Source organism: Etheostoma spectabile, unplaced genomic scaffold (assembly GCF_008692095.1).
Source record: "Etheostoma spectabile isolate EspeVRDwgs_2016 unplaced genomic scaffold, UIUC_Espe_1.0 scaffold00570140, whole genome shotgun sequence".
Lineage (NCBI taxonomy): Eukaryota > Metazoa > Chordata > Actinopteri > Perciformes > Percidae > Etheostoma > Etheostoma spectabile.
The window spans coordinates 21,332-39,462 of NW_022605559.1; the positions used below are offsets into that span (position 1 = coordinate 21,332).

Here is an 18,131-nt window from a genome sequence, read left to right on the forward strand (position 1 = left end):
TTCGAACTCCTCCGAGACCGTGCAATGGATCTGCACGAAACTTGGCACATATGATCTCCAGACCAACCTGACACAAAGTCGTATAAAGATTATTTATAGAATAAGAATTGCTTGTGTTACGCGCAAGCAAAGTTTTGTAGCTAGCTATGAAAACATTGCCGTTGCCATATCTCGGCCAAAATAAATGCTATCAAAGCAAAACTTCACAACATTACTTGCTATGACCCCTTGAGGCTCTGTAACAAATCTGACGAACATTGGCCACTAGGGGGCGCTACAAATACAAAAAAGTTTGTTTTTCATGAACGTACTTTGCCATATCTCGGCCAAAATACGTGGTATCAACACCAAACTTGGGGTGATTGTTTGGCGTGCCGCACGGAAGCTTCATACATAATTTGGTAACGATGGGCCACTAGGGGGCGCTATAATCGACGTTTTTTGGTTTTGTGGACAAAGTCAATGCATTTAAATGGGAAATTTGCTATTGCAATATCTATGCCACAGTAAATGCTATAAAAACCACACCAGTAATGATTGTTTCGCCCACTGCCTGGAGGCTCACTGCCAAATTTGGTAGACGTGCCCTTAGGGGCCGCTCTAATCAACATAGAACATTTCCCTCGAAATGTTATAGGCGTTGGCCACTAGGGGGCGCTACAAATACAAAAAAGTGTGTTTTTCACGAACGGACTTTGCCATATCTCGGCCAAAATATGTGGTATCGACACCAAACTTGGGTCAATCGTTTGGAATGCCACACGGAGGCTTCCTACCAAATTTGGTAACGATTGGCCATTAGGGGGTGCTATAATTAACGTTTGTTGGTTTTGTGGACAAAGTCAATGCATTTAAATGTGGAATTTGCAATTGCAATATCTCTGCCACAGTAAATGCTATCGAAACCAAACCAGTTGTGATTGATTCGCCCACCGCCCGGAGGCTCACTACCGAATTTGGTAAAGAAGGGCCCTTAGGGGGCGCTCTGATCAACATAGGACATTTCCCCGGTTCGCTGGGGACGACTGGCGCGGGGAGGCTTGGACCCCGTTGAAACTGCGTGCAGTTCTAGTATTTATTATTATTATTATTAGCAATATATCATATACAACTGTAGCATTCTGCTGTTCAGTAAAGTCCTGATATTATTTTAACATTGTGAGCATTATTTAAATAATATCCATGTGACAGTCATCGGTGCTGTTACGTTGCATCTATGAAGACTAATAAACTGCCGTCATATGTTGGTAGAAGTCTGGTGAATAGAGTATTACAGTTGTTGAGATCATTAGAAAAGGCTGATACTGTGCTAAATGAGTCAGTGATGAGAGAATAATGTATAACTTCCTCTACACGTGTTTCTATAATGGTTCTAACAGCAGCAGGCTGGCCAGAGACCAGCACATCTCTTTACATCATTTATTTCTTTTTGTATTCATGAGAATAACAGTATATCCCTTTTCCATGTGCATTGTATTTGCCATTCTTAGCACACAGTGTTTTCTTTCCAATAAACCAGGACTATAATTTGGGATGATTCTACAATTCTTTAATGTCCAATCCTCCTTATTTATAGTCTTAGTTCACTGGACCAGTAACTGTATAGCGGAGACTACTGTACACTCATGTGCAACAGGACGAGGACACCTCAAGGGTTTTTGTTTATATTAATATATCACAGTGGCGGCTGGTGAAAAATATTCTTGGTGGGGCAGTTTATGCTGGGAGGGGGGGGGTTTGGGGTTCCTTTTTGAATTTTGCAGACGTGATTTCCCGCATTCTGGTGCATTGTACGGTGACCAGCTGGAAGATCCCACATCATTCACAATGATCAATTCATGTGTTGGTAAATTGTAATGTATCAAACATATCAACTCATTTGTTATTTCATGTAGGCCAATAAAGTAAAAACGAGACATTATAAGCTGTTGATGCAGTTTTAAAACAGGTAGTTAGTCCTACACTTAGACTAGGCAACACAGGCTCTGATTTATTAATTTAATGATCATAAATGCATATTGTGTTGAGATGTTTCTTTTGTTGTAGACATGATTATAGAATATCAGCAGTTAAAGTTATATTTGGCCACTATGCAAAAGAAGCTGTGTGCAGTCAATTGAGGAAGTGTTTTAATGGGAGGCCACTGATACATAGAAGGTTATGGTTGCTAGAAGTCACCCCCCCCCCCCCCCCGTGAGGTTATGGTAAAGGTTTGAGGGAGAGAAGAGGGCGTTGTGCCATACAGGATGTTAAAGTGAAAGTGTACCATGATGATTGAGTGGTAATGTGTGAGAGGTTTAATGGCAGGAAATAGTCAAGTAGGGATGGTGTTTAGGTGCTTGGTCTAAAAGGTCAAGACGAGGAGGGAGGGGTTTTTGTCCCCCCCCATTCACAGAATGAACAGACTTCTGCCATTCCGGGGTGAGGGGAGAGGACACTTCAATGGTTTTTATATATATTATATATTATTATATATTATTATAGTTTCTAGATTTCAGAGTCCAAGAGAGAGACAGAGTTTGTCGGAGGTATGTAGGCTATGCATCACATTCTAGCATTGTAGATAAGTGTTTTTATTTTATCTTAATAGTAATTTCCTGAGTAACATTATCTTCTGCTAACTTTTAAAGTGCTCGTATTATATTTGTAGACTGCTTACTCATTCAGGTGGTCCACCATCATCTGCCACACTTTTGTGTTTCATTACAGCGTTGCAGTTGTTTCATTAAAGTTTGCCTGAAAGATTTAGAATATTTCAGAACATGAAGAGTGCATTTGCTTTCATTAAAACATTAGCAATATTTTCCTTCATTTTGTCATAAATTATTGATGAAGAGTTAAAATTGTAAGTAAGAGAAAATCCAGGGTCTAAAGAAGGTTTTTCACTAACTCTCTCTGTTTGTCTGTTGCTATAGAAACGGAGAGGCAAGGGACCCAAATGTCACCACTGTCAGCACTGTGAGAAATCCTTCACAACATCTGGATATTTAAAGGTTCATCTGAGAGTTCACACTGGAGAGAATTTACACAGCTGTGATCAATGTGGGGCAGCTTTCACACAACAGTGTTACCTAAAAACACACCAGCGCATTCACACTGGAGAGAAGCCGTACAGCTGTGATCAATGTGGGAAAAGGTTTTCTTATAGTAGTAACCTTGAAAGACACCGGCGTGTTCACACTGGAGAGAAGCCGTACTGGTGTGATCAATGTGGGAAAAGGTTTTCTCACAGTAAAAATCTTAAAAATCACCAGCTCATTCACTCTGCCTCGTTGTGAAGATTTTTCAGAGCCAAGCTGTTTCCTCCTCCTCCTCCTCATGCCCTGATAGGTGTGTTCTTATATTCTGATCTTCTCTCCTCATTGAAGGCTGACCAGCAGTAACGACCATTTAAGATTAGGAAATATAACGTGTTTGCATTAAAACACTACCAAAGGAAACACATTCTTCTGCTCTGAATTAGGCAGACTAGTTGCTAATAGGGTATTGCTGCCCTCTGCTGTTTGTTACCGACATTCTCATAAATTATTAGTTTTTTATTATAAAGTCCACAACTGAAAAAGTACACCATCCTAGTGAGAGTAATACATATAGACTATAAAGTGAACAGTCAGCCTAATTAAATGTTCATTTAAAGCTTGGATCCCAAACTTACACACAGTGCCCTCAAGTCAACCTTGCACAGTGTTATAGACTCCACTAATCCACAGCTGCGGAAGCACCTCGCATGGATGTCCCTTCATCATCTTTATCCAGCTCCCGACAGAACATGTCCACATTCTTGGCTGTAGTGAATGTGAGCGTTCTCCCTCCGTGGGTTACTTTCAGGGTGGCTGGATAAATTAGAGAGTTTGAGACACCTTTAGCATGTAATTTACACTGTACTCCTATACATTCCTGGCGCTGCTGGACGGTGAAAGCACTGTAGCCAGGCTTAAAGTCCAGCGTTGAATTGGAGTTATTGCTGGCATGATGGCGCCAGTGTGTGAGGCAGGCCGTCAGCAGCTCCGACTGTTGTTCATGTTTATATTGCTTGTAACATTTGTGGCACATACTGTCAACGCTCTACTGGTGTATGATCGTCAAACGCTGCTAGATCTGAGAATATCAGCCAAAAGTCTTGTCAACTTTGATTATTATGGACAGAAAACTTTGCCCCCTTTCCTATCTGACATCCCGACATACCTCTGCCGCGCTACAGCGCCACTCCCGCGGCGAAAGCGGCATCGCCGCCGGGGTAAGCGTGGTGGCTGTCTCGTGAGGCTGAGGGCCAGATTGGTACGTCCTGATCGGGGTGGATGCGGAGCGGGCCTCGCCTTTGTGCCGCTCGACGTTTGCTGGATCCTGTTGCTGAGTGGTTGGTGCCAGTGGTGGGCCCCGTGGTGGTGTCCCGGCCCCGCGGACCCTGCAGTCATCGTCTCCGTTGGCGCGGAGTAAATCTGGGGAACCTGCGGCCTCTGCGTCGGGCCTCCTGGCCGGCTGGTCGCCCTGACCCGCCAGCTCTTGCCAGGTTTGGTCTGGTAAACGCCAGATCGCTTGCGAATAAATCATTTATTCTTAAGGACTTCTTCATATCCCGGGAGCTGGATTTCCTCTTTATATCCGAGACCTGGCTGAGTGTTGGTGAGTCTAGTGTCTTCACTGAACTTTTACCTGATGAGTGCTCCTTTTTTAACTCTCCTCGGACGTCTGGCCGCGGAGGAGGAATTGCGACTGTTTTTAAGAATGACTTTAATTGTAAACAGTTATCGCTGTCCCTCTTCACCAGCTTTGAACTCAGTTTGTTTGAGCTGGGACCCTCTCACACGGTGCTGTGTGCTGTGGTCTACCGGCCTCCCAAATACAACAGACACTTTTTAACTGAATTTTCTGTGTTTTTGGCTGACATTATGCCTAAATATGACCGGGTCCTTATTGTTGGAGATGTTAATATTCATGTGTGTTGCCCTGATAACCTCTTGGCGCGAGACTTTTTAAACATCATTGACTCTTTTAATCTTGTGCAGTATGTACTTGGGCCTACACATGAACGTGGTCACACACTTGATCTTGTTTTATCTTATGGTTTACCTGTTCTTAACCTGGTGGTCTGTGATCCTTTTTTCTCGGATCATATGCCTGTACTGTTTGAAGCTGCTGTTCACTGTCAAACAGTGAAGCCTCGCGCCGCTGCACGCAGATGTCGCGTTATTAACCCTTCCACTGCCGCTCACTTCTCCGCGGTTTTCAGCAAGATCTGCATCATTCCCGAGTCTGTGTGTGATGATACAGAGGCTCTTAATTTATGGTTTATCGACACCTGTCAAACTGCTATAGACATTGCGGCTCCATTAAAGACCAGGCAGCAGAAAGCCAAATCAGAGCCTTGGCTGAATGAAACTACCCGCACTGCCAGACAGGAGTGTCGAAGAGCTGAGCGAAAGTGGAGAAAGGACAAATTGCAAGTGTCTTTTCAAATACTGAGGGATTGCTGGCGTCATTACCAATCCACTGTGAAAGAGGCTAAAAGAAAATATTTTTCTGATATTGTTCTTCTAAACGGTTGTAAACCCCGCATGTTGTTTAAAGTTATCAACTCTGCTCTGAATGCACCACAGACTCTAATTGAGGCCTCTCCTGCTGTGTGTGAGAATTTTCTTAACTACTTCATTGATAAAATCACTTCTACCAGAGCACTTATTTCACCTTCTGCTTCCGACCCTTCGGTGTTTGTCCCCTGCCCTGCTGTGTTTGACACCTTTGAGCCTGTGACCCTGCCTTTTCTGCAGGACATTGTGGGTCATCTGAAGCCCTCGGGTTCTCCAGCTGATACTGTCCCATCTAAATTTTTTAAGGAGATTTTTACCACTGTTGGGCCACCTTGTCTCACAGTTATTAACAGCAGCCTGTCTTCTGGAGTAGTTCCTGCGAATCTTAAACATGCAGTTGTGCTGCCTTTATTAAAGAAACCTGGGCTGGATCCTACTATTTTGTCTAATTTTAGGCCTATCTCCAGATTGCCTTTCGTCTCTAAAATCTTAGAGAAGATTGTATATTTCCAGCTCATGGACTTTTTAAATGAACAAACAATTCTCGAAAAGTTCCAATCCGGTTTTAAACCATTGCACAGCACAGAATCAGCACTTTTAGAGTTTTTAATGATATTTTTTTTAGCTACTGACTCTGGTCACTGTGTTGTTCTTGTACTTTTAGATATGACTGCTGCATTTGATACAGTGGACCATGAAATCCTGATTGCTCGTTTGGAGCAGTGGGTGGGCGTCAGTGGCACAGCACTGGAGTGGTTCAGGTCCTACCTGTCACATCGGACTTTCTGTGTCGGCTTTGATGACTCGGTGTCCTCCACTGCTCCTCTCTCATGTGGGGTTCCACAGGGCTCAGTACTTGGCCCTCTTTTATTTTCTCTTTATCTACTCCCACTTGGCTCTATTCTCAGGAAACATGGCATTTCTTTTCATTGTTATGCGGACGACAGCCAGATTTATGTCCCCCTCAAAAATCAGATTCTAACACTGTGAACCCACTGCTACAGTGTCTACAGGACATTAAGGCTTGGATGTCCTTAAACTTTCTAAATTTTAATTAAAAAAAGACCGAAGTCATGGTCTTTGGTGGCACTTCTCTGACCTCCTCCCAAGTTGATTTGGGTTCTTTGGCGCAGTATCGCCAGCCGATTGTTAAAAATTTGGGTGTAAAAGTGGACTCAGAACTTAAATTTGACAGCCAGATTAAAGCAGTGGTGAAGTCTAGCTTTTTTCAGTTATGGCAGCTAGCAAAAATTAAACCAGTCCTTCAGAGACAAAACTTGCTGTAGATTATGTGTGCTCTGTCCATGTTGATGGTGATGGTTGATGCTGTTCTGTAAGGATGGAATCCAAACCAGTAACTGTTTCTGCAGGAATCCCACTGGGTCATCTTTTTCAGTCCAATAATGCGAACATTGTTGTATCTCAATCTGTCCTCCATTTTGGCTAGCTTAAACTCAAATTTCTTCTCGTCATCAATGCAGGTTTCTTATCTGCCTGTTGTCTCCCTGCACCAGGTCTAGCCGTTGCACCAGGTCCAGTACTGTAGCTTCCTGCCTCTCAATCTCTGTCCTGATGTGTGGCAGCAATGCTTACTTTACTGCGTCGTGGACCGCTGATTGAAGCAAATTTGTTGCTTTTCCAGGACCTTTTTGCGCCTGCAGACATTCCACTAAGTCACACTGGTAACTAATAAAATGACTGACGTCAAATGAGAAAGAATGACCTGGTTTTTATTGTAAAATGCAGAGGAGGATGAGGAGCCTCAGCTCTGAGCAACCCTTGCGAACACCGGTCACGTGATCTTTTCTATAATTTAGAAAATACATGTTTAAGGACTTTAGGATGAACAGAAACAGCAATGTTCAGTATAGTACTTCTCCAGGCTGCTTTCTCATTTGGCCTTGACGAGGCATGGCTGCTCTAGGGCTATTAGTTTTAACCTTGAACACACTTTTGAACCCTTTAAATCTCCAAACTTTCCATCAGTAGCATCTCGAGACTACACAGCAAAAAAACTAATGTTTAAAAACCAATGTGTGGAAGGCCTGAATTTGGACTTTGGGTCAAATTCAGTTTAAAACCTTTTAAAGTTAACTCTGCCTGAACAGTGTAATTTCTTTTAACAAGGTGCCCTTTAAGTTGTATGTCTACATTAGCTTAAGTTAAGTGTAATGTCTTGTTTGTGTTGTAGTATCTATAGAGATTTGTGGTGTAGTATGGAACCATTGTCCTGTCTTTTATGTATTATGAAACTTCGTGGCGCCTGTCTTGGCAGGACTCCCTGGAAGAAGAGTTACTGTAGCTCAATGGGATTGTTCCTGGTTAAATAAAGGTTAAATAAAAATAAAATGAATCTGTAATATTTCCAAACATTCCTCTCTTCATTACCGACATACTGGAAGTCGGCCATGTTTAATTGGATGCTCTCCAGTTATTGTTGTTTGGTAGGTTAACATTATATTTTCCTACTTTGGGGACTTTTCATTTCATATACTTTGTCTGACATTTTCTATTCCCTGTTTGTATTTTCTGTGACTGCATGTGGTTTTAAATCTGTTGGAGTTTCTTCAGACTTAAGCAAAGACACTGATGATGTCATCCAAAAGACACATAAAGGACAGCAACCTGTTTCCAGAGGACACTAAAGAATGACGGAGCAGCAGGAAACAGAGCAGCTCAAATAGCAAACAGCTGATTTAATCATCTGACTCGTAGAATAACGCCAATGATTGACTTGTTTTAAATGTCTGGGAATGTGGAACAGCTCCATGCTGACTACCTGAAATCAAACAAGGCCACATGCTGATTATTGGGGACTTGATTTGATGGATTTATTCTTCCTGTTGGGTCTCTGTTTAAATTGAAAGGTAAAGTCAGCGTCCACTAAAGGTTGTGCTGTTGCTGCTGACAGACTCAGATTATTATTCTAAGTGTGTAACAACATTATGGGATGGATCCCTACAGAGATAGACCTTTTAGTTAAAGAGGAACATCCTTTTAGTTTGGATCCTTTAGTTTCCAACCAGACCAGATCGGTGATTGTAGGAACAGTGGAAAGATGAACCAAGACGGCTTTTCATATATATATTTTCCTTTTCTATTGACTATAGTTGTGTTAGTTATTAACAGAAATCCAACTGTCAACAATAAGCTTCTTTGTTCACAAACAAGAGAATGCCTGTTTCCAGCCAGACTATGAATTGATTCATGAAATCCCTGTTATTAATGTGTGGTCAGTCCCATATGGTCTAGCGGTTAGGATTCCTGGTTTTCACCCAGGTGGCCCGGGTTCAACTCCCGGTATGGGAATCGATGAAGGTCTCTAGCAAGATAAGTAAGCTCTTTGTTATTGGTCTTGTATTAAATCATAAATGTAGTTTGACGTACTACTTGTCATTAATGGAGGAAAATAGAAACAACCCCAGGTTTATCTTCTGCACTGTAGCCAGGCTGACGGAAGTTTACAGCTCTGTTGAGTCAAGTATTCCCATAGCTCTTAGAAGTAACAACTTCATGAGGTTCTTCAATGATACAATTATAACTATTAGAAGCAAAATCCACCAAGACCTGCCTTTAACTGGCACTGATTTATCTCTAAACTCAGGAACTTTAGAAAGAGCTGTAAAACCAGATATATGTTTAGACTGCTTTGCTTCACTTGATCTTTATCAATTTAATTCAATTATTTCTTCATCTAAGCCATCAACCTGCCTCTTAGATCCCATCCCGACTAGATCAGATCAATCTCAGTTAGTACATGTTAACGATGAATCCTCCATGCACGCCAAAGTTAGTCATGGAGTCCCACAAGGATCTGTTAAACTCAGATAAAACTGAAGTTATTGCTCTCGGACCCAAGCACCTTCGTGACGCATTATCCAAAGATATAGTTACTCTGGATGGCATCACCCTGGCCTCCAGCACCACTGTGAAGAATCTTGGAGTCATCTTTGATCAGGACATGTCCTTTAATTCCCACTTAAAGCTAATTTCAAGGATCGCCTTTTTTCACCTACGTAATATTGCAAAAATCAGGAATATCCTATCTAAAAATGATGCAGAAAAACTAGTCCATGCATTTGTTACTTCTAGGTTGGATTACTGCAATTCTTTGTTATCAGGCTGCTCGGAAAAGTCCATAAGGACTCTTCAGCTGATCCAGAATGCTGCGGCACGTGTTCTGACGGGAACCAGGAAAAGAGATCACGTTTCTCCTGTTTTAGCTTCTCTGCATTGGCTTCCTGTAAATTTAGAATAGAATTTAAAATCCTTCTTCTCACCTACAAAGCTCGTCATGGTCAGGCTCCATCTTATCTTAAAGAGCTCATAGTACCTTACAACCCTGCGAGAGCACTATGCTCCCAGAATGCAGGGTTACTGGTGGTTCCTAGAGTCTCTAAAAGTAGAACGGGAGCCAGAGCGTTCAGCTATCAGGCTCCTTTCCTGTGGAACCAGGTTCCAGTTTGGGTTCAGGAGGCAGACACCGTCTCCACATTTAAGAGTAGGCTGAAGACTTTCCTTTTTGATAAAGCTTATAGTTAGGGCATAGAATCAAATATTGTTAGGGAGTAGTAGTTAGTCACATAGTTTTCAGATTTATCTATCATATAATCAAGAATATAATAGAACTAAAGGGAGACTTGGCATACAGCCCGATCCAGTTGGGGAGAGTTCTAGCCCGACCGGGCTGGAGCTCTCTTTACCTTGTCTCTCTTGGTTTTGTTGTAATAATAGTTTTAGACAGCTGGGGACTTATTTTGATACACTGAGCTCCTCTCTCCTCTATCTTTCCATCTTTTCATTTATGTGCATCCTTATCCCAGAAATTCTTGTTACTAACCTAGCTCTGGGGAGTCATTCCCCGGAGTCCTTATGTTCTTTTTACCCCAGCATGTTCCCTTGGATCAGAGAGGCTCCAAAATCAGGGTAGCAGCTGTCGCCATGGTCCCGCTCCATGTTCTGTGATGCCATGTTCAACTGCTCCACTGCAGTGCCCTGCTACGTCCTGCAACGTCCTGCTGTGCCTGTAATGCCGCACAGCGTCCTGCTATGCCATGAACTACTACAAAGAACTGCTACAAACTACTAATTTTTTCTATTTTTGTTATTGCCACTCTTCATTAACCCCAACCGGCCCGTCAGACACCGCCTACCAAGAGCCTGGGTCTGACCGAGGTTTCTGCCTAAAAGGAAGTTTTTCCTCGCCACTGTCGCACTGTTGCTGCTCTGGAGGAAACTACTAGAACTGTTGGGTCCTTGTAAATTCTGGAGTGTGGTCTATCTGTATAGTGTCTTGAGATAACTCTTGTTATGAATTGATACTATAAATAAAATTGAATTGAACTTGTTCTGTAGTTAGAAATCGCTGTGAGCAGGGTTTGAACCTGCGCAGGGAGACCCCTTTGGATTTCGAGTCCAACGCCTTAACCACTCGGCCATCACAGCTGTATAATAGGTTCTGTTTTTACAGCGGAGAACCCCTGAGGCCTGACAGACTCCATTACAGTTGGTAACATCAATCAGACAAAGATAGAGCCTATCTCACAAGTACCTTGGGCAGTTCTGAATGACTGATGGGGATTACCAAGCACTTCAGTTCCAAAGGATCATTCGAATCTTGAGGGTATTTAGGTGTAATGTGGGTAGTTAATCCACCCCCTTTAGATGATCTGATTCATTTCCAAACCAGTCCAGATTAACGATTAACAAGTTTTCTAAATCACATGTCAATGAGAAACATACATGTGTACAGATAAGGCTAGCAGCAACAGCGCCACGTCAGAAAAGTTTCTGGTGTGCGAAGACCAAGAAAATGCCACGCAACAGAAATGCCATACTTCCACCAACTGCGGATCAACTCCGCCTTGTGTTATCTGCAGTCTGTCAACACCCACCAGGTCCGGATTTGTTGCAGGCCATGACGGACTGTATGATAACGCGAAATAACAGGATGTAGTTTCTATAAACAGAACCACAAAACCTGATGAATGAACTAGCTCAAACTTGCATTGCTCTGAATTTCATGAGTTTTCGTGTATCATCTTAAGCCTGTATTAATGTAGTGTTTTTGTGTGAATGTAACAAACCCGTTTCATCAGGTAATTCAGGTAATTATTGCAACAACTTCTTGAGTCTGCCCACCTGCACCTATTTAAGACAGTATTCCACTCCACTGTCATAGACCGTAAACATCTTTATGTTGTGTAACTGTCTTTTAACAGGGACTAACGGAGGCGGTCACCAAGGACGGCAAAGCCACGACCAGCAGGGAGACAGAGGCCAAAGAGAGATGTTGAATACATCATTTGCTATATTAAGGATTGTCTTTCTAACAATAAATGCTTTAAATTAACTGGTTTGTCCGTGTCATTAAGTTCTCTGGCTTGTGTATATAATATTAACTGGTTTTCAAGGTCTATTTTCCCATCAAATTGGGACCTGGACAGAGGAAACTTCAATTATTTACTATAATTCAACAATTATATTCAGATGCTATCTGTTTTTATAACTCTATACATGTTTAAAAAAGAAAAGTAGCTGTTAAAATTAGCTTGCAGTTTACTGCATACATGTAACATTAGCTTATTTTACAGGTCAAGAAATGAAAAATATCAGCAACTACAAGGTAAAGCTACCACAGGCAGGTATGACATGCAGTAAACTGTAAGTGAGAAAAATTAAATAGTACTGTCGACACGTGTCAAACATGAAAAGTCATACCATTGATAAAAATCCGCCAACACAGTAAAGGTAGGTGTGTGTAATGGTCAAGGGTTGTTACGTTCATGATGAAGAAACTACACAGTGGACTTTAACCGTATAATATACTTGTGATACAACTGTAACAGGACAGGTTGACTAACCTAAAACCTTCTCCTTGTCTGCAGTCTGCAAGCAACACCATCGTCGGCAGCTGTCTGATCGCCCTTCATGTTGAATAATATACTTGTGTGTACAGTATATAGTAATGTTGAACATGTACACCTTACGAGTTGTTACAACAGCATCAGAACAATTCCATGTCAAAATTGAACGGAAATAACGGTTTGTTATATACACACGCCCAATAACTTAATGACACGGACAAACCAGTTAATTTAAAGCATTTATTGTTAGAAAGACAATCCTTAATATAGCAAATAATGTATTCAACATTTCTCTTTGGCCTCTGTCTCACTGCTGGTCGTGGCTTTGCCGTCCTTGGTGACCGCCTCCGTTAGTCCCTGTTAAAAGACAGTTAACACAACATAAAGATGTTTACGTTATGAATGCTATAACATACCGTTATTACACGGGAGTGCTCATACATGTTAGCCTTCGTTAAACGGGGCTAGTGAAGTTAACATGGTGCAGTGTTACCTCCAGTCTACAGTACAACCAGTGATAAACACACAAACTTTCTAAATCTCTGCTAACGTTACGCATATACGGTAACGGCATATAAAGAGAGATGAATATGCCACCGTGCATTAAACTTTACAAAGACAGCAACCTAGCTAGCTAACAGCAGAATATTATATAATAGGTTCAGTTAGCTAACGTTAGCTCGGGGTGTATCTACCTAATTATTATAGGAATTTGTACAAGCATTAAAGCGTTAAGCTTTACATTAATGTAAAACATTAACGGTGATAACAAATGTACGGCACACACTAAAGATTTAAATTATAACTTCACCGTCAGCCATGCCGCTCGAACTCCCGCTGAGGTCCGCTATTATTATTTTTAACGAGCCGGCAAAGGCCCGCGCATAGGATTGTGGGTGATTTGGGACCGCGAAGGATACACATATATGCATCCTTCTCTGTCTATGGGAAATTTTTATGAATGAAGGACTGAGTCCTTGGAGGAATTCGGAGGATTCTTGACATTGGAACTTTGAAACGTTTAGCGTTAAATCACCTTCTCTGTTGAAGTCGATCTTCGTGGAGAAGAAGGGGCATCTCTTCATACTGAATTTACTCAGCCATCAAAAACGCATATGCAATTTCCTCAACCATTTTTGCAAACTACAGGTTGCCTACAGATGATCAAACAGGATGTAAACACGTTTGTAACTTCCTTTTACATGCTTTGAAGGCTGACGGAAAACGTGTCGGACTTCACCGCCGCTTCTTGTCCCCGTCCCCTGCTGCTGCCGCTGCTCTCGTCTACTTACAGGCGAGGCGCAGTTCATCTCGAACGAGCTTATGAGAGTCTCCTCCTAGACTTCCTTATGTAGAGGAGGGGGCCACCCACTAATGGCTCACTCAGGAACACCTGAGATAGGCAGAGAGGGAGAAGAAGAACAAGGGGAGAGCATAACACTGCACACTAGAAATGCTAATAACGGTTTGATGTGGCAGGGCACCTTTAATTAATAATACCATGTATCACCTGTGGATCTTCATTATTCAGAGTGAATGTTATAAGGTTTATTTTCACAGATGCCATTTCATTAAAGTCAGGTGAAGAGCCCTCACTTAATAAAGTGAGATACACATCACTCTCCCTTCTCCTGATTGCTGCCAAGCTGATTCACCTGCTCCCAGCTGCACAGCTGCAATCCATCCACTAATCAACTCTGCACCATAGCAACCACTCTCAGCTGGCCACATCCTCAGCTTAGTCATTGAACTGTGCGTTCTTGTTTATGTCCTCATGTATTTTGCTTCTAGATTCTCTGTCGGCCTGCTTATCGTAACCTTTTTCCGTCAAATAATTCAATTCCTTTAACTTGATGGAAAGTGTGTTACGCCCCAGTCTAGGGGTGCCTAGGACGCAACATAAATCGGTTTAACTTGCCCCATTTTCCCGTCCCCCAAGCAGCCACAAAACATATGTGTAGGTCACAATATTTTTATTGGACACAATCATTTATATGTATTCAACATAAAGGTTAAGTAAACAAAGAAATAAAGGTAACTAACTAACTGTAGGGTGGCCTATTATTAAAACAACAAACAAAAACAACCCTGTCTTGAAAGTAAGATAAGATACCCTAACAAACCATAAGGGCCCAAAGAATTAAAATGACTTAACTTCCTAACTAAACAAAACAGGAGAAAAATAAACACATTGAAAGGTCCAGGAACTGCATAGGACAACATAGCAAAGAAACAAAGTGTGGCAGGTTGGGAGGCAAGGAGAAATGGGCTGTGTCTCAAATCGCGCTCTTCCTTAGTGCACTTACAGAAGTACACTTCGTGCACTACGTACTATCTTACATAGTGCGTAATTTGACAGAGGAGTGTGGTCTCAAATCGCGCACTTCCATGTGCACTTACCGGAAATGACGATCACATTTCATCCCTTCTTCTTCTGTACAATTGGGAATTTCTCCAGGGAGAGCATTCCAGTCTGCTATTGTGTTTCGCGAAAAATAATTCCTGCTTTATTTTTGATATTGTAACAAAAATAAATGTGATATATTTGCTCCGTGTCACGCTAGGATGACGATTGCGACCCGACCGTCATGTCCCCCCCCCCCCATTAGCTTCAAACAGTACACACAACTGTATCGTAATATTCGTTCTTACTGCACTCTTAATTATACCCATTCTTTGCAGTCCACTCTTTTATGTATATACTTATGTTTCTGCTCTAAAAAATAAGTAAAATATTCATTCATTACGTTACTGTTCATTTTAATGCTCAACGGTTTCATGAGGACATTGTTGCCCATAGATAAGACTGTTGTTATGAAGCATTACCCCTTACAACTTACCTAATAGACAAACCATCATTACATCTTTTATAAAGTTGTATTTTGTTCTAAATGGTCTTCATACAGTGACAATACAATAGTGAAAGCAAAGGTAACAGAATTGACATTTAAATAGACCATCCTTTATATTCATTATGTTTGCTACAGTCATGCAAGTGTAATACAAAAGATAACAAAGTTAAATACTTTTAATAATTTTATTTAAAAATGTGCTTGTAGTTCTGCAGGCTCCCCCCCCCAGGCCGTAGCTAGTCTGATGGGGACAGGGACATGAGGGGGGACTTCAGACTCTCCAGGGGATCCTTCTACGGTCTGATGGCCATCGTCACCCCTAAATGACGGCCCTCCACTCCTCGTTTGTCCCTGAAGAGACCGGTTATGCAGGATAATCATCAGGGGGAGGCAGTATAAACAGGATCTACATCAGGTGGAGGCAGAAACAGTGGATACGTTTTAACATTACGCTACTGTTAACGTTACTGGCAATCAGCTGATCGCTATTTCGCTGAATCGGATCATCGGATTATGTACAACTTGTTAAGATCATACATCTAACACTAAAATCGTCTACAATGGGACGAAAGTTTAACACAAACAACAGTATACTACAACACATGTAACGTTAGCTTAGAACTTATTTGCCAATATGGTTAAACTTCCGCTGTTAGCTAGCTAAGGTTGGCTTGCTAGCACGTCAAATTACGGTACTAATAAACGTTATAATTCGTGGTACAAAAATTATTATCGACTGTAAAATTAACCAAATATACATTTACAAATGGCTTATATGTATAGCAAAAACACTCACGTTCAACTTTGTATTGCTCCGTCGGTCTCGCTATCGCGTCTTCGGCCGCCGCTATCAAGTTTTTCAACGGTTGTTAGCTCCGCCCTTTCCGCTACGTAGCCAAGATGGCGACCGTTGAGTGTGGAAAGTGTCCATCGATCTACACTTAACTTTGAGACCGGTTTGAGTGCACCATCCGGGTATTTTAAGTACACTGCATTTGACCGCACTTCGACAATGTGAACGCACTATGTACTCAAAAAGTTAGTATTTAGTACAGAAGTGCGCGATTTGAGACACAGCCTTGGTTTCTCAGCGGGGGGGTTGCTGAGTTGGGAAAATCTGTTAGAAACGCTAACAGGCTGGTGGCGGTCCGACGTCTTGGAAAGCTTACGACTGTCTCTTCCTCGTCCTCGCACAGTAACCCACGCACTATGTATTCAATCAGAGTACAGGTTATCAGATAGCACAACAAGGACTTTAAATGTATATTTATTGTATTACACTCAGGTTTTTATGGGTGTTACAGCCAGTATGAGAACTGTAGTTTCGATTTTTATAGACGAAATAAACTTGACATGTCATTAAGTTTACTCTACAGCAAGTGTAGACATTTCACTTTGATAAACATGAACACACTTAATACTGCTCCAAAGCATACCAATTAGCAGAGGATGGTTTTGATCCATCGACCTCTGGGTTATGGGCCCAGCAAGCTCCCGCTGCGCCAAAGCTGGGGAACAATAGTCTGTAAGGGGGGGGGAAGAAGAGGAAAAAGGGGAAGAGGGAGGGAAGAAGGAAAAAGAGGAAAAGGAAGAGGAAAAAGGAGGAAAAAAGAAGAAATGAGAGAAAAGATGAGAAAGATGCTAAATTACCCACAAAGTGTAAGAGTTTTATAGTTTCTATTAAGTCAGATTTGAATTTAATTGCTGAAATTGGAATGTTCCTGGGAAATAAGGGAAGTTTAACGTAGATTCAAAGGTCACAGGTTCGATCCCCACCTAGCACCAGATCTTAGGTTCGATCCCCACCTAGCACCAGATCTTAGGTTCCATCCCCACCTAGTGCCAGAAGATCCAATTCCACTGTCCACAACTTTAATGTTCTACTAAACAAAGTTTTGGAGGAATAAGATATTAGTAAGGTTGGGAAACAATTTAAACAAATAATTTATGACGTTTAGATTGACTTTTGAACAATATATCTGTTTTTAGTACTGCATACATTTAGTAATCGTGCTATATTTGGTCAATATTAAAAGTTAGTCTTTATAATAAGTATTGTTTAGTAATAAATAATTTTCATTTTCTTTAAACAATGTATGACAGGAAAAACCAAGCATTTTTAGTTCTCTTTTCTCTAAAAGCTGGTATGTCTTACAGTAATCATTGCAGGGAAGTAGGGTGTATAAAGGCAAGTCATATGCTCAGCAGTGTGTACACTATCATTTAGAATAATATTGAAATGAAGCCAATTAATATAATACATGCCAACTTTATTAAATTACTGATCTCAACAAAACAATATGTCTTTAGGTAACGAATAATATTGTTTAGCACAAGAAATGACTGACTATACAAAGGTTTTTACGCCAGGGAGGAAAATGAGAGAATCAACAAACTACTTCTGTACAAAGAGTAAAACACACATAACATATAAATCACAATACATCATAGTATTGTTTGCATAGTAAAATCTAACTATTTACATTTTCTATGTACATTATACATTTAAATTTTTGATTTTTTAATCTGATCTAACCACAACTCTTTTGACAGTGTTTCTGTATTTGGGCAGTAGATAGTGCCTTGATATTGGCTGTGCCCAGTTTCTGCGGTCCTGAATTGTCCACACTTCCTGCAAGTGTTGTACTCCACCTTCCTCTTATTAAACCTTGCCTTAGAGGCAGGGCGACCACTGGCAGGTGGAGGTGCGGATGGAGCAAGAGGGGCAATCGGTATATGGGGGGCACGGTATGCTAGTGTTGGAACAGCAAACAAAGTTCCTGGGGCTTGAGGATAGACAGAGGTTGCTTGAGGGAAGAACGACAGAGGACCAGAAGCAGGAGGCTGTGGAAAAATCTGATTCTGGGCTGATGGCTTTGGCATAA

The 18,131-nt window shown here is 41.5% G+C and overlaps 2 non-coding genes and 1 pseudogene across 2 annotated transcripts; 2 read left to right on the plus strand and 1 right to left on the minus strand.

The window, feature by feature from the left end:
- The first annotated feature begins 6,194 nt into the window (after positions 1 to 6,194).
- LOC116685660 (uncharacterized) lies at positions 6,195 to 18,131 on the plus strand (annotated as a pseudogene).
- Positions 8,766 to 8,837, plus strand: trnae-uuc (transfer RNA glutamic acid (anticodon UUC)). The gene has a single exon. It is a non-coding gene; the product is annotated as a tRNA-Glu (tRNA).
- trnas-cga (transfer RNA serine (anticodon CGA)) lies at positions 10,892 to 10,973 on the minus strand. The gene has a single exon. It is a non-coding gene; the product is annotated as a tRNA-Ser (tRNA).